This window comes from Mustela erminea, chromosome X, assembly GCF_009829155.1.
Source record: "Mustela erminea isolate mMusErm1 chromosome X, mMusErm1.Pri, whole genome shotgun sequence".
NCBI classification, from domain to species: Eukaryota; Metazoa; Chordata; class Mammalia; order Carnivora; family Mustelidae; genus Mustela; species Mustela erminea.
The window spans coordinates 94,033,545-94,049,395 of NC_045635.1; the positions used below are offsets into that span (position 1 = coordinate 94,033,545).

General features: G+C 42.1%; 1 pseudogene; it reads left to right on the plus strand.

The window, feature by feature from the left end:
* The first annotated feature begins 236 nt into the window (after nt 1-236).
* The window catches only part of LOC116582328, a 120,895-nt pseudogene continuing 105,280 nt past the window's right edge, over nt 237-15,851 (plus strand).

Here is a 15,851-nt window from a genome sequence, read left to right on the forward strand (position 1 = left end):
GCCAGTCATTTCCCACCTTGATGTTTTCTCGCTAAGAACACAGGCAGTTGTGTAAACATGAGCATTGCATTTGGAATCTTGAGAGATTTGAGCGTGGCGCTATTGCTTGAAGCTGTGCGAAATTGGACAGGGAGCTCAACTCTTCTGAGCCTCTGTTTCATTACCTTGTAAAACTTGGGAAAATAATCTCTGTCCCATTTTAGGATCACACTGGCCTGTGAGCTTCAGATCAAACAATGGTTGTGAAAACACCTTGGAAACTGAAATACACGGTTATTTTTAGGACACCTGTGGTAAGTACTGTTCCCACCCACACTAACCCTTCCTCCTCCCAATTAGGCACTGAGCATTTATTCAGTCTGGAACACTCTAGCCCGGGGCAATAGTTGGGTGGGGGAAAGCATTGTTCTTCCTATCTTCCTGACAAGTTGATCTCAGCTTAAGACTTGTTGCCCTCAGGTCTTTTCAGTCAGCATTTGGTGGGGGGGGGGGGGCTCCCTTGGTTTCTCAAAAGCATATTTGTCAGGTGTGCTTTAGATACTCTGAAGTTTCTACCTTCTGGCCTGCTTTGTGCTCCCTAGTGGAAAGTGGTTCCTGTGGGGGATGGGGAAAGGGAACATTTCTAACCTCTTCCTCTCTTGCACCAGAACTCCCAGTGTCCCCAGACTCCAATTTTTCAGGCATAATTTCTTTATATCCATCAGGGTGTACCCCGTAAGGTATTTTAGACTGATCCCAGGCAGGTAAGTTACATTTTGCAGAAATTTCACTTATTCCCAAAGTGCAATCTCAGCTGCTTGGTAATTAACAAAGCCCAGGACTTCCCCCTGCCTTTGTGGTCAAAAAACAGCCTCAGCATTTGCCTCTCCTTGACCCCAGCTTCCAGACTGCCTTTGGGTCTGTTCTGAAAGCTCCTGGGGGAGTTCCCCAGCTTTAATTTGGCCAGATGCTCAGTGTCCTGCTCAAATCACACTCACCAGTTTTTTTTTTTCCATTTTGAATAGCTTTTGCACAGACCCTTAGATTCACCCAAACCTGCTCCCCTCCTCCAGCTAGCACTCCGTGCGCAGAGTACTTGCTCTATTTGCTGGCAAAGGATCCCTGATTAGAGTGTCTTGGTTTTAGTCTGTCCCTCATTCAAAAATCCTCTTCACATTTACCGGAGAGGGTTTCCATGGCCGATATTTCCACTGCTGATTCTGCAGTTAATCTTACCATAAGAAAATAATTTTCCGAGTTGAAAGCTAATTGAAATTTACACGTATGCCATCTTTTAGAGCAAAGGTGCACAAGCTGCTGCTACAATTTTTTAAAAAACATACTTAAAGGGTCGTTAAAAGAAACTAAGGAGAATGTACCACCGAGGCTCTGGGATTGCAGCTTGTAAAGCCTAAAACATTTACAATCAGGCCCTTTATAGAAAACGTTTGCTGACTCCCAGAGTTTCTCTTGATATCCAAAAACAATGCCGAGGAGTTTGACCCTATCACCTTCTCTCCCAAGGTTACAGGAAATTTCTGACTTATTTATTGCCACATTTTATCATTTCATCTATCTCTTCCATTCAATTTCTAGTCTTGCCATGAAGAGTTTAAAGGGTTTCTGTTCTACCTTCTGAACTCACATTTCTTTTCTTTCCCAAGGAATGAACTAACTTCCTTCGGTGAGATTGGCTTCTTGCTTGCCCCTCCTGCCTCTCCTTAATCTTCCTTCGGCTTTGGTGGACACTTTGCAAAGTGAGAGCTTCTTGCTCATTTTCACAGTCTTAAGAAAAATGCTGAGGTAATTTGAAGACGGAGCAGATGTTAAATATGCGGACATTTTTCTGGAGGCCTAAAACCATGGAGACACTTAAAATCCCCCTGCAAATGAAGACTAACTCTGTTTCACCCACAAGGTGATTTATTTCCGTAGCTCTTTGGAAGAAGGCAGGATCAGTTTACTAGGGCTCAGCTTACTCAGCAGAAGGGCTAATCTCCTCTGTTAAAATGTATTTTCTGCTGAATTTAATCTACAGTCATTGGTTTTCCTTGTGAACTACCTTCATAGTTAAGAGGGTGGGCCACACCTAAAGAATGTTGCCAAACTCAAACAAAGAACATCAGCAGCTAGTCCTAACACAAATACTTACTGAAAAACTATTACATACCTACCATGTGACTGGTGCCATGTGGGGTACAAAGAAGTCTAAAGTTGGTATTCAGCCTCCAAAACCTCCAGTGTAGCCGGAGAGACAAAATCCTAAAATAAGAATGTGAGGGGTTCTCTGACATGATTCAGAGGAGTGAATAGCCTCAATCTTAAATGGCCTCTCCTTAATTGTCCCAGACCACACATGTATTTGCCAAATTGTCATTTGATTCTGAATATAGGGTTGCTGTGACCATGCTCATTATAATAGAGATGAGAGAGAGGAGAGCAGAATGAACTTTGATTGGCAAAGTAGGTGCACAGTTATGTGTTAAATGAAGAGTCAGTGTAGGTAGAGAAGTTAGTGGACGGTATTCCGAGTCAGGGAATAATAGCATTAGCAAGGGTTTACAGTCTGAAAATCTCTGGTTTTGTTTTCAGTACAAGCGAGTAAACAGTCTGTGTAGAGGCTAGGAAAGATTTAGTTCAGCTATGTGCAGTAGGACCAGAGTTTTGAGGAACTTGAATGCGAACTAGAACAATTGGAAATTGTTCTTTGGGAGGTTTGGGGGACTGATAAAAGTGGTGTTTTATGAACAGTAATCTTGTGGTGTACAGAATGGTTTGGAGGGTGTACCAGCTGGAGGCCAGGAAGACTTTACAAAGCATTAAGAACAAAGAAAGCCAGGAATGTACAACCTCATATTTATTCTCTCCAGTTCTCCTTGATGCATAAATGCTATGTAGTGAGGGAAACAAGACTGACAGGCCCCACATTGGACTTTCTAGGGTCTCTTATCACTCTCCAAAGAATACCTTAACCGCTGCATATGTCACACTTCACAACCAAAGTCCACACACCTATCCTAGGTCAAGAGCAGATAGATAGTTGGGAGAGCTAAGGCCAGCTTGTGGTCAAGACCGTGAAAGCATTTCAAGGATACCTGGAAGTTTCTACCCCTTTAAAAATGTCGCACGCACCTGCTGTTGAAGATTCAGAAACCAAAGACTTGGTTATAACCTCACAGAACAATGAGGAAACATGTTGACTGATATCTTCAAAATCAGTACCATCTGCCACATCTCTTATACGATCAATGTATCAAACTGCCTCCTGAAATCCCCTGAATGCTACATAGGCATCTTAAAATGAACATGAAAAAATGAACATGAAACCAAACATATCTTCTGCCTCCATCTCTACCCATCATTTTTATCTGTCTCTTCCTATATCCCTCATCATACCACTATCTACCTCATTGCCTAGTTATCCAGGCCAGAATCACAGGAGATGTACAAAATTCAAAAAAAAAAAAATGAAAGGGTACAGGACTCCTGTCCCAAAGGATTGATCCACTGCATACCAGTCATCACTAGAGCTATATTTCTTTTGGTTTTGAGAGCTTTTCGATCTGTAAGGTAGGCCCCTTTAAGAATAATACACTTCTGTGAGGGGTCACACCTCAAGCTGACCCCTTGCTAACAGTTATTACCTTGGTAGGCAAAATTACCACAGCGAAAGCAAGAAGGTGGCAAGGACACAAGTCAGGGCACCTTACTGGGAGTAGGCAGGGGGGAGAAGCTGGAACATTACGGCAAATGGGGTCTCTATGCATGAATAACAGAGTAAAATAAAGACAAATACTGTCTACTTCATCAAATTGCCAAGGGCTTACCATGGGGGCACCAGGGTTCAAGAGGCAAGGCCTGGACTCTGTTACTGAGGTTGACATTTAATTGGCCTTAGATATGCACTCTCCCCTCCCCACAACATAAACTCTGAGGTGAAGTCCTCATATTGTCACATAAAATGAACTGTGTATTTTATTAAATTTTAGGAATGAAACAGTGCCACATTGTGGTCCCTGCATAGTGTTTCTTAAAATGTGTGAAGAGCTCCTCATTTTAGAGCATGAGAAATGTCATTGGGAAGATGGATACAGCAGGAAAGATATAGGCGGGAAACAAAAGGAAAGGTGTCCTAGAACGTTCCCTACTCTTCTCTCATGGCCACCCCAAGGAGAGGGAGTTGTGTGAGTAACTGTGTCCCTTGATAAATGGAATACTCTGAAATGAGAGAAACCCGGTCTTTAGAGTACATAAGTACTCCACATACATGAGCAAATAAAACAAAAAACACATGTTTGCCAGGTTACAGGTTAGGGAAAGGCATCTTTGGGGCCCCGAAAATAGCCTAATCCATCACAGAAACCTGAAGTCTGCTTTTATTTATTTTCTTTAAGGTTTTTCATTTATTTATTTGACAGGCAGAGATCCCAAGTAGGCGGAGAGGCAGGCAGAGAGAGGGGGAGAAGCAGGCTCCCTGCTGAGCAGAGAGCCCGATGCGGGGCTCGATCCCAGGACCTGGGATCATGACCTGAGCCGAAGGCAGAGGCTTTAACCCACTGAGCCACCCAGGTGTCCCTGAAGTCTGCTTTCAAAGAAAGAGTAGAACCCGTCTTATTTTTGTATTTCCCTGGCGCCTAGCAGAGTGACTGGCACATGGTTCTTCTTCAGTAAATGTCTCATTGATGGCCAAATAACAATGTGTATTAATTTCCTAGGGTTGTCATAACAAAGTGCACAAACTGAATGGCTTAAAAGAACAGAAATTTATTCTTTCACAGTTCTGGGGGCCAGAAGTCCAAAATCAAGTTGTTGACAGGGCCCTGCTCCCTCTGAAGGTGTGAGGGGAACCCCAGTCGTCACTTGACTTCTGGCAACGTAATGACTCCAATCTCTGCCTCCGTCTTCTCATGACCATCTTTCTTTCATGTGTCTCTATATCTCCACACAGTGTTTTCCTCTCTATGTGTCTGTCCCTTTTCGTCCTATAAGAACACCATTCTGGGGCACCTGGATGGCTCAGTCAGTAAAGCATCCAACTCTTGATTTCAGGTGAGGTCATGATCTCGGGGTTGTGAGACGGAGCCCCATGTGGGGCTCTGAGCTCAGCGTGGAGTCTGCTTATCCCTCTCCTTCTACTCCTACCCCCACTGGCTCCTTCTCTCAAATAAATAAATAAAATAAAATCTTCAAGAACATAGGTCATATTGGATTAGGGTACACCCTAATAACCTTATCTTAACTTGATTACATCTGCAAAGACCCTATTTCTTTCTTTCTTCTTTTTCTTGTTTTGCTTTTAAAGATTTTTTAATTTATTTAAGTAATCTCTACACCCAATATGGAACTGGAACTCACAACCCCGAGATCAAGAATCATATATAAGCCAGCCAGGTATCCCTGCAAAGACCCTATTTCTGATGGTGACATTCACAAGTACTGTAGGCTGGGATTTCAACAGGTCTTTTTGGGGTCAGGGTTCAACTCACAACAGGGCCCAATGAGCTCAGGTTCCTAATAGCATTTCCTGGTTATTAAGTTTGAAGAACATAATCTTTCTCCAAATCTAGCTCTAGGTTTGATCTCCATCATGGTCAAGCTCTCACTCTCTCTCCCAAACATTCTTTTTCAGGGGGAAATATATGTATAATTTTTCTTGAATGGCCATGCTTTTAATATCTTAATTTACTTGGAGAAATGGTATGCCCATCCCCATGGTGTTAGGTTTGCTTACTTTCTTTTTTAAAGCGCTCTTTGTTCAAATTCTTTCAGTGTTACAATATGTTTATTTTCTTAGTTTGCAAACATTGGAGGTGGAGAAAGGAGGGTTTTTGAGGAAGCAGGAAGGACTGAGATACTAATGAGGCAAATGGAAAATGTTTCAGTCCTACCCTTAGCTGTAGAGGACTTCATTGGCCCAACTGAAAAAGCTTGGATAAAAAATATCACTGTTGCTGAATGGACTGAGGTATGTCAGACAATATCATTGTACCTGGGAAATGTACACCAAAGCATTAGGGGCAAAAGGTCATAATGATGCATGCAACTTACCTTCAAATGATTCAGGAATATAGTGTGGACAGATAGATAAAAGAATATAGGGTAAAAAACTAATAAATGTGAATCTGTGTAAATGGTATAGAGATGTTCTTTTATTCTTGCAACTTTTCTAAGTTAGAAAAAATTTTTAAAAGATTTTATTTATTTATTTGAGAGAGAGTATGTGTGAGAGCGAGAGCACAGGAGCAGGGGGGAGAGGCAAGGGGAGAGGGAGAAGCAGACTCCCTGCTGAGCAGGGAACCCAAAGTGGGAGGTGAGGCTTAATCCCAGCCAACATGCTACAACATGGTACAATCCCAGATACAACATGGTACATCCCAGTACCCCAGGATCATGACCTGAGCCAAAGGCAGGTGCTTTACTGACTGAGCCACCCGGGCACCCCGATTAGAAATTATTACCAAATAAAAAGCAATTCAAAAACATATGGAACATTAATTGGGGAACTGGATGTCTTCCCTTTGTTAATAAATTAGCATTTTATGCTAAATAAAGAAATAACATATTTTAGCATTATTATTCAAATATGCTAACATTTATTGAGTGCCTACTGTGTGCTAGGGATAGTTACCCATGTTTTCTTATTTCTTAATCCCCCCAAACACTTTGCTATTTATTACTAATCCTCTTTCATGGATGAAGAAGCCAAGGTCCACAGAGGCTCAGTGTTTAACTTAAAATCATGGGACAATTATGCAACAGAGCTAGGATATGAACTCAGCTCCTTTGGCCCCAGGTCTAGTGCTTTTTACACTACACCATAACTACCTCCAACTACAAATGGCCCATTTCAACTTTTCTGAACATAGAAATCTTTATTTTCAGCCTGACTTTCTATTCCAGTGGTCAGGAGGTCAGTTGGAGGGTTTTCTCCCTTCTCTGGCTCCATGGGGATTATAGCCTTGGACCCTGAGGAGCCAAAAAGGGAGGACCAGCCTAAAGAAACAATGTTTCTGTCCTTGTTTGATAAATGGAATTAGCATTCCCACACGAACAGGAAATGTTGAATTGTTAATAGCCTCCCTTGGGTTTATTATATACAGTATATCTACATGCCTTAGTTATACCCAAGAGGTATTCAAGATAAGCAGTCCCATCTGAAAGTGATGTTGTCCTGTTTTTTGTCAGTCTGTCTACTGACAAGAGTAGAGATTAAGCATACTCCTCAATTTTATAATATTACAACATGGCACAAACATATAAATTTAGTTACATGCTGATTGAAACATATTTTATGATAGATTGGACATAAACCATCCAGCTTATTTATTGCATGTTTATAATATACATAGCAGTGGGCTATGTACAGTGGGGGGGGGGGTGTAAGGTAGATGAAGATTATGTCCCAGGGTCCTAAAAACTAATTAGGAAAATGAGACATAAGAGCAGAGAATTTTAACCAATACAGGGAGATAAGGGCCAAACTTGGTAGAGGTGCCCAAGGGGTAGATAATCACTGTGGTCTGGGTGCCTTAGGGAATGTTCCTTCTTGGATGGACTGGACTTTGAAGGATGAGTGAGATTTGGATAGGCAGAGAAGAGGTGTTCAGCAGATGGTCACGGAGGTGGGAAGGCATAGGTTTCATGAGATTGAATTGAGTCAGATTATAAGGAGCCTTGATGTTGGTCAGTGGAGGCTGATTAAAGATTTTGAGCCAGTAAATTACATAATGAAAGCAGCGTTGGTAGAAGTCCTGGCCGTAGTGAATGGAATGGAATAAACATTGATTCATACACAACCTTGGACGCACATTAAAATCAACTGGAGGCGGGACGCCTGGGTGGCTCAGTTGGTTAAGTGGCTGCCTTCGGCTCAGGTCATGATCCCAGCGTCCTGGGATCGAGTCCCACATCGGGCTCCTTGCTTGGCAGGGAGCCTGCTTCTCCCTCTGCCTCTGCCTGCCACTCTGTCTGCCTGTGCTTGCTCTCGCTTCTCTCTCTATGACAAATAAATAAATAAAATCTTTACCAAAAAAAATCAACTGGAGGCTTTATAAAAATACTGATACCACGGCCCTAACCCAGAGATTCTGACTTAATGGTGTGAGATGCAGCCTGGGCCTCAGGATTTTAAAAAGATCCCCAAGTATTACTAATATGCAGAAAAGCTTGAGAACCTCTGTGATAGAGGAAGGAGAGGTGCTAGTATGAGATACCTAGCATGAGAGATACCTAGCATGCCAAGGAGGCAATTATAATGTGAGCTTTAAACCGTGAGTCCTGGGACTGCTGGAGTGGGTGGCAAAGGGAATAGAGAGGAAGGTTTGGGTATGGGTGACATGTCACAAGAACTGACTGAGCCTCCGGATAGGCTTAAGACAGGGAAAGAGAGGGAAGATTTATAGATGCCTGCATGATTTCAGGGTTCAATGTCTTATTCATGGTAGGCACCCAATTAATATTTGTTGAAATAAGCTGAATTTATTGAACTTATTGGAGGCTCATGCTCCATTAGCAGGAATCTGTATGTCAGGGAGGAAAAGTCAGTTTGCAAGGAAGAGGGGGATTCAGTTCTCAGGGCCAAGTTATGAGATGACAGCGAGTTATCCAGGTCATCAGTCTCTTTTGAGAGGTAGCATTGGAAATAGGAGGCAAAACCAGAGCTGGAGATCATCAGTAGAAATCATCTTCATGGCTGATAGTTGAAATCCTGAGACTGCGTGGTATCACCTAGGGAAAAGAATATAATAAGAAGAGAAGAAGATTGAAGAGAAGGCGGAACTTACTATGTTTGTTTTGTTTTGTTTTGTTTTTGTTTTTACCAATCAGGAAGTCCTGTGCATGTTGATTAGCAAAGAAGATCAAGGTAAAATATCTACCAGGAGGGGCGCCTGGGTGCCTCAGTCTGTTAAGCGTCTGCCTTGGGCTCAGGTCATGACCCTGGAGTCTTGGGATCCAGCCCACTTCTTCCTCCAACCCTCTTCCATCTCATGCTCCCTCTTTCTCTCTCAAGTAAATAAATAAAATCTTTAAAAAAAATATCCACCAGAAGCAGGAAGAGAAGAGATCCCCAGCATTGCATAGATAGCCTAAGAAGCAGAAGTCAAGGTCCCTCTCTTTCGATAGATTATAATCCAGTTATGTAGACAAGTTGTGGCGCTGGCTGTACTAGTCAGTAGAGCTGTCCACGCTAAAAGTGACACTCAGTACTCAAAGTGTTCATAGGAAAGTCAGGAAAGGTGAGTTTGGACAATGACTGGGCATAAGACTTCTGTTGAAGCTAGAGGGAAGGATGAGAAGATGAATTCAGTGATAGAGAAAAGCGGAGGTAGAGAGGGTAAGTTTACCCCTCTGAAAAAGCAGGGCCCAGACCCTTATCTTCTCTGTCACATTCCCTGAACCCTTCAGCCCAATGCCTACTCTTCTCCTCCATAGGACCCACCCTTAAGATAAGGCTTCTATTGAGCCCAGCCTTGCCCTAAGTCAGCAGACAAGCAGATCAGTACCCTTAATTTGCCTTAGCCTAAGATGTCCCTGGTGGAACATTTTTTTTTTTTCCTGGTGGAACGTTTTAAAAAATATTGCATGTCTGTGTAGATGGTTCCTTTAAGTGAGTATGAATCAGGTGGTTAAAACGGGACAAAATCAGGTGATTTTAATATATCTCAGAAAGATCTGAGAGTCTTTCCTCGGGGTTCATTCACTGAAGTGTTTAATGAATGAATGTGTTCTACATGTTCCGAACCATGTATCTAGATGAGATGTGGGAGGGTCACCCTTGACTGTGCCTCTTGGAAGAATTTCAAGTTGCCAACCTCTGGTATAGGCACAACCTGAGACACTCCACAGGTTACTGAATCAGCTCATTATTTGTTTAGTGCCCTACCATTTGTTTGACATTATGTAGACACAGGCTCTATTGAATGAGGAGAGTGTGTTCCCTGGTAGGGTCATAACTGGGCCTTGGGATTGCAATCCAAACAACCTGTCACACATTTCAGTCACACATCGCAGCAATATAATTCTGTTGCTTTGGAAATAGTTAAAAGCTAGTTTTACAATAAGAAGACAAGCTCTTGAAATCGGGAAGGGGTGGGGTTGGGGCGTGATTGACAGACTGTCATTAGTATTTGACAGATATCCATGATTGTTTTTTCTAACAGGAAAATGGTGATTCTTAAAAGCAGTTTTAGATCCCTGCTTCTATTTTTTTTTTAAGAAGAAAGCCTCTTTCTTCAACTTTTCTGTGTAGTGTCAGTAAATGAACTGTTTCCTCTCAAATCATGCATATTGCCTTGCAGCCTTCAACTGCATAGTAATATATCACAAACATTTGGATGTGGGAAGGAGAATGGCCAGAAATAACCATTTAGGTCATGTGGGCTTGCAAATGCATCTGTTTACGCACAGAGGGTCCCTACAGAAGACTGTTTTATTTCAGGGAATATTTTACCCTGATGACAAACTGTAAGTCAATGAGTCATTTTCATGGCCTGACATTTTGCTGTCAAAGTGCTTGAAAGAGAGTGCGTCACTTTTGCAGGCCGCTTGTGTCCTGAAGCAACATTGCAGTCATTTTGTATGATACTCATAGTGTCATACAAGATATATTGGATGGTAGACCTTTGTAAGATGGGCTTAAAATGGAAACTTGCATTTTTCGACTTTATTTCCATTACCTTGTTATGGAATATGATACTGGTTGCAATAATGTGTAATTCAAGAACTACAGAACAGAACTGGTATATAATCTAGTCATAATACCTGTAATGTGACCGTGAAATATAGCCATCATTGCTTTCTCCTAGTTAAAGCCCTCCATTTTCATGTATCTCTAGATTTCCACTGACACGCTCGTGGTACTTTCTAAAAGAATTCCGGAAGTCACCAAGTTAAGTTCCAAGGGTCTGTTTTTTTGAACTCAGAAACAATTTTCCCATATAAACAATGTTATAAATTATGGGCATACTCCCAAATGAGTTCACCCAAGGCTACTTAACCCATCATAAGCTTGAAGTAAAGTAGTGTGTACATCATATACCATAGCATTTCTCTGAAACACGGAGTTCAGCTCCAACGTGGAAAACCCAGAACAAATTTCCCTTTCCTTCAGGGAGTCCCCTCCAGTGCTGCTCCCTACCCCAACTCTGAATCCTTTATTAGACAGTGGTTCCGAGCCTGGTGTGGTATCTTTAGAGGCAGAAAAGAAGGAAGTCAGGAACTTTTAGGCATTTGAGGTTGGCGCTGCTCTTTCTTTTCCACCACCAGGTATCGGTCTACCTGCTGCCCTGATGACACAGAGTCTCTTTAAGTACTGTGTTTTGGGATTTTTATTGATGGTAGTGCTGGAAACCAGGATAGAAATGAGCAGATCTGTGCTGCCACTTCTATTTATTCACTCACTCAACAATGCATTAATCAATTCCTATGTAGCAAGCACTGAGCCCTAAACCCTGGGGATACAAACATGAATGAACCCTTGAGGTCCTCCCAATCTAGTGACACGCACAAATAAACAAACCATAGCAATGCAGCCTGCTACTGCAGTGACAGAGTGCCATATTAGGTAGAGTGCTGGCACAAAAGAGGTAGTGTTCTGCTTGCCCTGAGGGGGTGGAGGTGCCATGGAGCCCACACCAAACCTTGCCTTGAAGGGTGAGATGTTCGTCAGGCAAATAAGGGAGTCTGAAAACGCATTTTATTTTATTTTATTTTATTTTAAAGATTTTACTTATTTATTTGAGAGAGAGAGGGAGATAGTGAGAGACAGCATGAATGGGCGCCGAGGAGAGGGAGAAGCAGGCTCCCCACTGAGCAAGGAGCCTGAAGCAGGGCTCCATCCCAGGACCCTGGGATCAGGACCTGAGCCGAAGGCAAATACTCAACCGACTGAGCCACCCAGGCGCCCCTGAAAAGACATTTTAGGCAAAGACAAGAAGTCATGAAATACCACATGTGGAAAAATAAAAGCAGTTTGGTATGGTTTGACCAGAGATATGAAATAGGGCAGTGTTAGGAGATGAGGGCAGGTAGGGACTGTAGGCTAAGAGCTTTGCATGTCAGTCTGAAGTCTGCATTTTTTCTCATAGTGGTTAATAGGGAGGATTGTGGTTAGACTGACTGTTCTGGTGGCAGTATGGAAAACTGGTTGAAGGGGAGACTAAAGGGAGGCCGAGACCTTTTAAGAAAGAGGAGAAGGAGAGGGAGAAACATTTTTGTTTAGTTACATTTTTAATTTTAAATTAAATAATTAAATTGTGGTGAAATGCACCTAATACAAAATTTGCTATCTTAACCATTTTTAAAGTATACAGTGCAGTAACATTAAGTACACTTACATTGTTATACAACTGTCAACACCATCCATCTCCAGAAATTTTTCATCTGCCCAAACTGAAACTCACTACCATTAGTAACTTCCTATTCTCCCCTCCCCCACACACCCTAGCCACCATCATTCTACTTTCTTTCTCTATGAATCTGATTACTCTAGGTACCTCATATAAATGCAATCATACAGTACTTGCCTGTTGGTGACTAGCTTCTGTATTTATTTTATTTTTTAAAAGATTTTATTTATTTGTATGATAGCCAGAGAGAGATCACAAGTAGGCAGAGAGGCAGGCGGAGAGAGATGAAGAAGCAGGCTCCCTGCTGAGCAGAAAGCCCCATGCGGGGCTCCATCCCAGGACCCTGGGATCATGACCTGAGCAGAAGGCAGAGGCTTTAACCCACTGAGCCACCCAGGTATGTAGTTATTTTAATTTTTAAAATAAAAGTGACTCGTGTTTGTGCTTTAAAAAAATCCCAAATGATGGGGCACCTGGGTGGCTCAGTGGGTTAAAGCCTCTGCCTTCAGCTCAGGTCATGATCCCAGGGTCCTGGGATCGAGCCCTGCATCGGGCTCTCTGCTCGGCAGGGAGCCTGCTTCCCCCCTCTCTCTCTGCCTGACTCTCTGCCTACTTGTAATCTCTGTCTGTTAAATAAATAAATCTTTATTTTAAAAATTCCAAATGATATCAAAATGTGCACAAGTGAAAAAAAAAGCATTGAATGGAGGGTACAGATTTTGTTAAAGAGATTTTTTAAGGCCGATTTGGGAACTAACATTTGCTGAGTGAATGCCATATGACACTGTGTTGAGTGCTTTACATATGTAATTTACTTTAGCTCTTAAGACATATGTGATTTTATTTACTCATCGTAGTCAATTATTTAATCATCTGTAGTCGCCAGCGAGAAGGGTATGACAAGAACTAGGAATATAACAAGGTTAATGCCATGACTGAGATGTGGAAAAGAGCTTCCATGCCGGTAAGAAAACTGCAATATACTCCCGGAAGCAAGAAAGCCCAAACTTTTTTTTTTTTTTTTTAAAGATTTTATTTATTTGTTTGACGGAGAGAGATCACAAGTAGACAGAGAGGCAGGCAGAGAGAGAGAGGGAAGCAGGCTCCCTGCCGAGCAGAGAGTTTGATGCGGGACTCGATCCCAGGACCCTGAGATCATGACCTGAGCCGAAGGCAGCGGCTTAACCCACTGAGCCACCCAGGCACCCAAGAAAGCCCAACCTTCAACACTGAACAGAGCAGAGCAAGTCAAGGGGGAAGGTGTATAGCCCACGTGGGCCTGGAGCACATAGGACCCTCCTCAGACACATTGACTTGTGAGTATGAAAGATTTGTCAGACATACTGCGTGGTCGGGATGGCTTTCTTGTTGAGCTTTCTCTGGGTTGGCTTGAGAACTTTCAGATAGGCTGCCAGAAGCTTCTTCTTCTTTTTTTTTTTTAAGATTTTATTTATTTATTTGACAGAGATAACAAGTAGTTGGAGAGGCAGGCAGAGGAGAGAGGAAGGAAGCAGGCTCTCCGCTGAGCAGAGTGCCCGATGTAGGGCTCGATCCCAGGACCCTGGGGTCATGACCTGAGCCCAAGGCAGAGGCTTTAACTCACTGAGCCACATAGGGACCCCGGCCAGAAACTTCCGACACTGCCTTGATACTCTAGTGTAGATACAGTGGATATACGTCATACGTATTATCGCAACACTAGTCTAGACTAGTATTCCTTAAACTGTATTTCATGGAAACATACTAGTTTTCTATAAGATGGTAGTATGTAGTCCTCAAAAAGAAAGAAACAAGCAAAACCCTGGTCAAATACATTTGGAACACTGTTCATACTAGATACTTCTAAAGATTCATAGCGTGTATGAGCTTATTAAAGCCTCTAAGATGTCCCATAATGAACAATAAACCTGTTGAAAATTTAATCACTAGTTCCCATTTTGACTGCATACATTTATTTTATTTTATTTTAATTTTTTAAAAAGACTTTATTTATTTGATAGACAGAGATCACAAGTAGGCAGAGAGGCAGGCATGGTGGGGGGAGGCAGGCTTCCTGCTGAGCAGAAAGCCCAATGCAGGGCTCGATCCCAGGACTCTGGGATCATGACCTGAGCCGAAGGCAGAGGCTTTAACCCACTGAGCCACCCAGGCGCCCCTTATTTTTATTTTTATTTTTATTGTATCTTAATTTTTACTTTTCTCCCTAGAAACATCAATATATACGTGGTAGGACCCTAGTGTTCTATGGAGCCCAGAAGCACAGTGAGTAGGTAGCAACCATCCATGAATTGACAAAGGCGGCCCTGAGGAAGCATCCCAGATACGTAAGAATTAGAACTGGGCTTAGTAAGAAGACGCCAAGGCAGTATCTTTAACTTCAAGTGTGATTAGACTATCGCCAAAATGCCTGGGGTGATGATTTCTGCCAAGAGGTTTAAGTTATAAATCCATTAGCTCAAAGGTTTTTAAAACTGCTTACAAAGAGCAGGCCTAACCACATCCCATCCACCCCCTCCAGTTTTATAACTATTATTGAGGCTTCAGTGCCTTCACCGTCCAGGATTGAGGACTGAAACCTCTTATCCGTGACTTCTTAGGCTATATTTTCTTTTGCCGAGGTTTCTGGAAGACATACAAATCGATATGAATTTGGAAGGAAGAAGAAATCCATTTCCCAACTGAATATAGACAATGTGAATGCAAGATCGCTCTCCTCTAACAATCCTGAAGTCTCCCAGACACTTATGAATATGATATTTCATTATGCCCTTGAACAGCGTGGGCTTTCAGTCTGCTTTAGCAATAGTGCAATGTACAGCAGTAATATGATGTACTCTAATATCCTTGCTTGAGTGACTAGAACACCTCCTTCTGTAAGGATCTAGTAGCATCATTAATTCTATGAAAACCTGCAGAAACGTCAAGCCAACCTTCTAAACATCAGATTTCTCATCCTATAAGCGATGAAGATGCTAACTACCAACGTCTACACCGTGCTTTAAACATCAAAAATAGACCATAAATTGCCTGGTCACTCCAGATTTCATGGGATATCACCGGCATTCTGTGAAATGTAGCATAATGGTAAGAACACACACCTTGGAGTCAGATCTGCTAGCTTTAAATTCCAGCTCTGCAAATTTCTGTTATCTTTGCAAATTGTTTAAATTAGAGTAGCAATACCTATTAAATAGGGTTATCATCACATATTGTATATATTGTATAGTCATAATGCCATGCCTGTAGTAATAGTAATATAATAGAACCATGGACTGAATACCTGATATGTGCTCATTGTGCTAAATACTTTGTATGCGTTATATAATTTAGTATATCTAACACTATTTTGTGCATGGACCTTCTTAATTTGATCATGGGTGTGTCACAACTTTGGAGTTATGATGCCATCCATTGTTCTGAAACTGGATTCTCTCAAAAATATGTGCAAATACATGCATCTTTGGGCAAACATCCTGCTCCCTATTCTTTCTGTGACATTATATCTCCAATTATGGCCCAGATTCA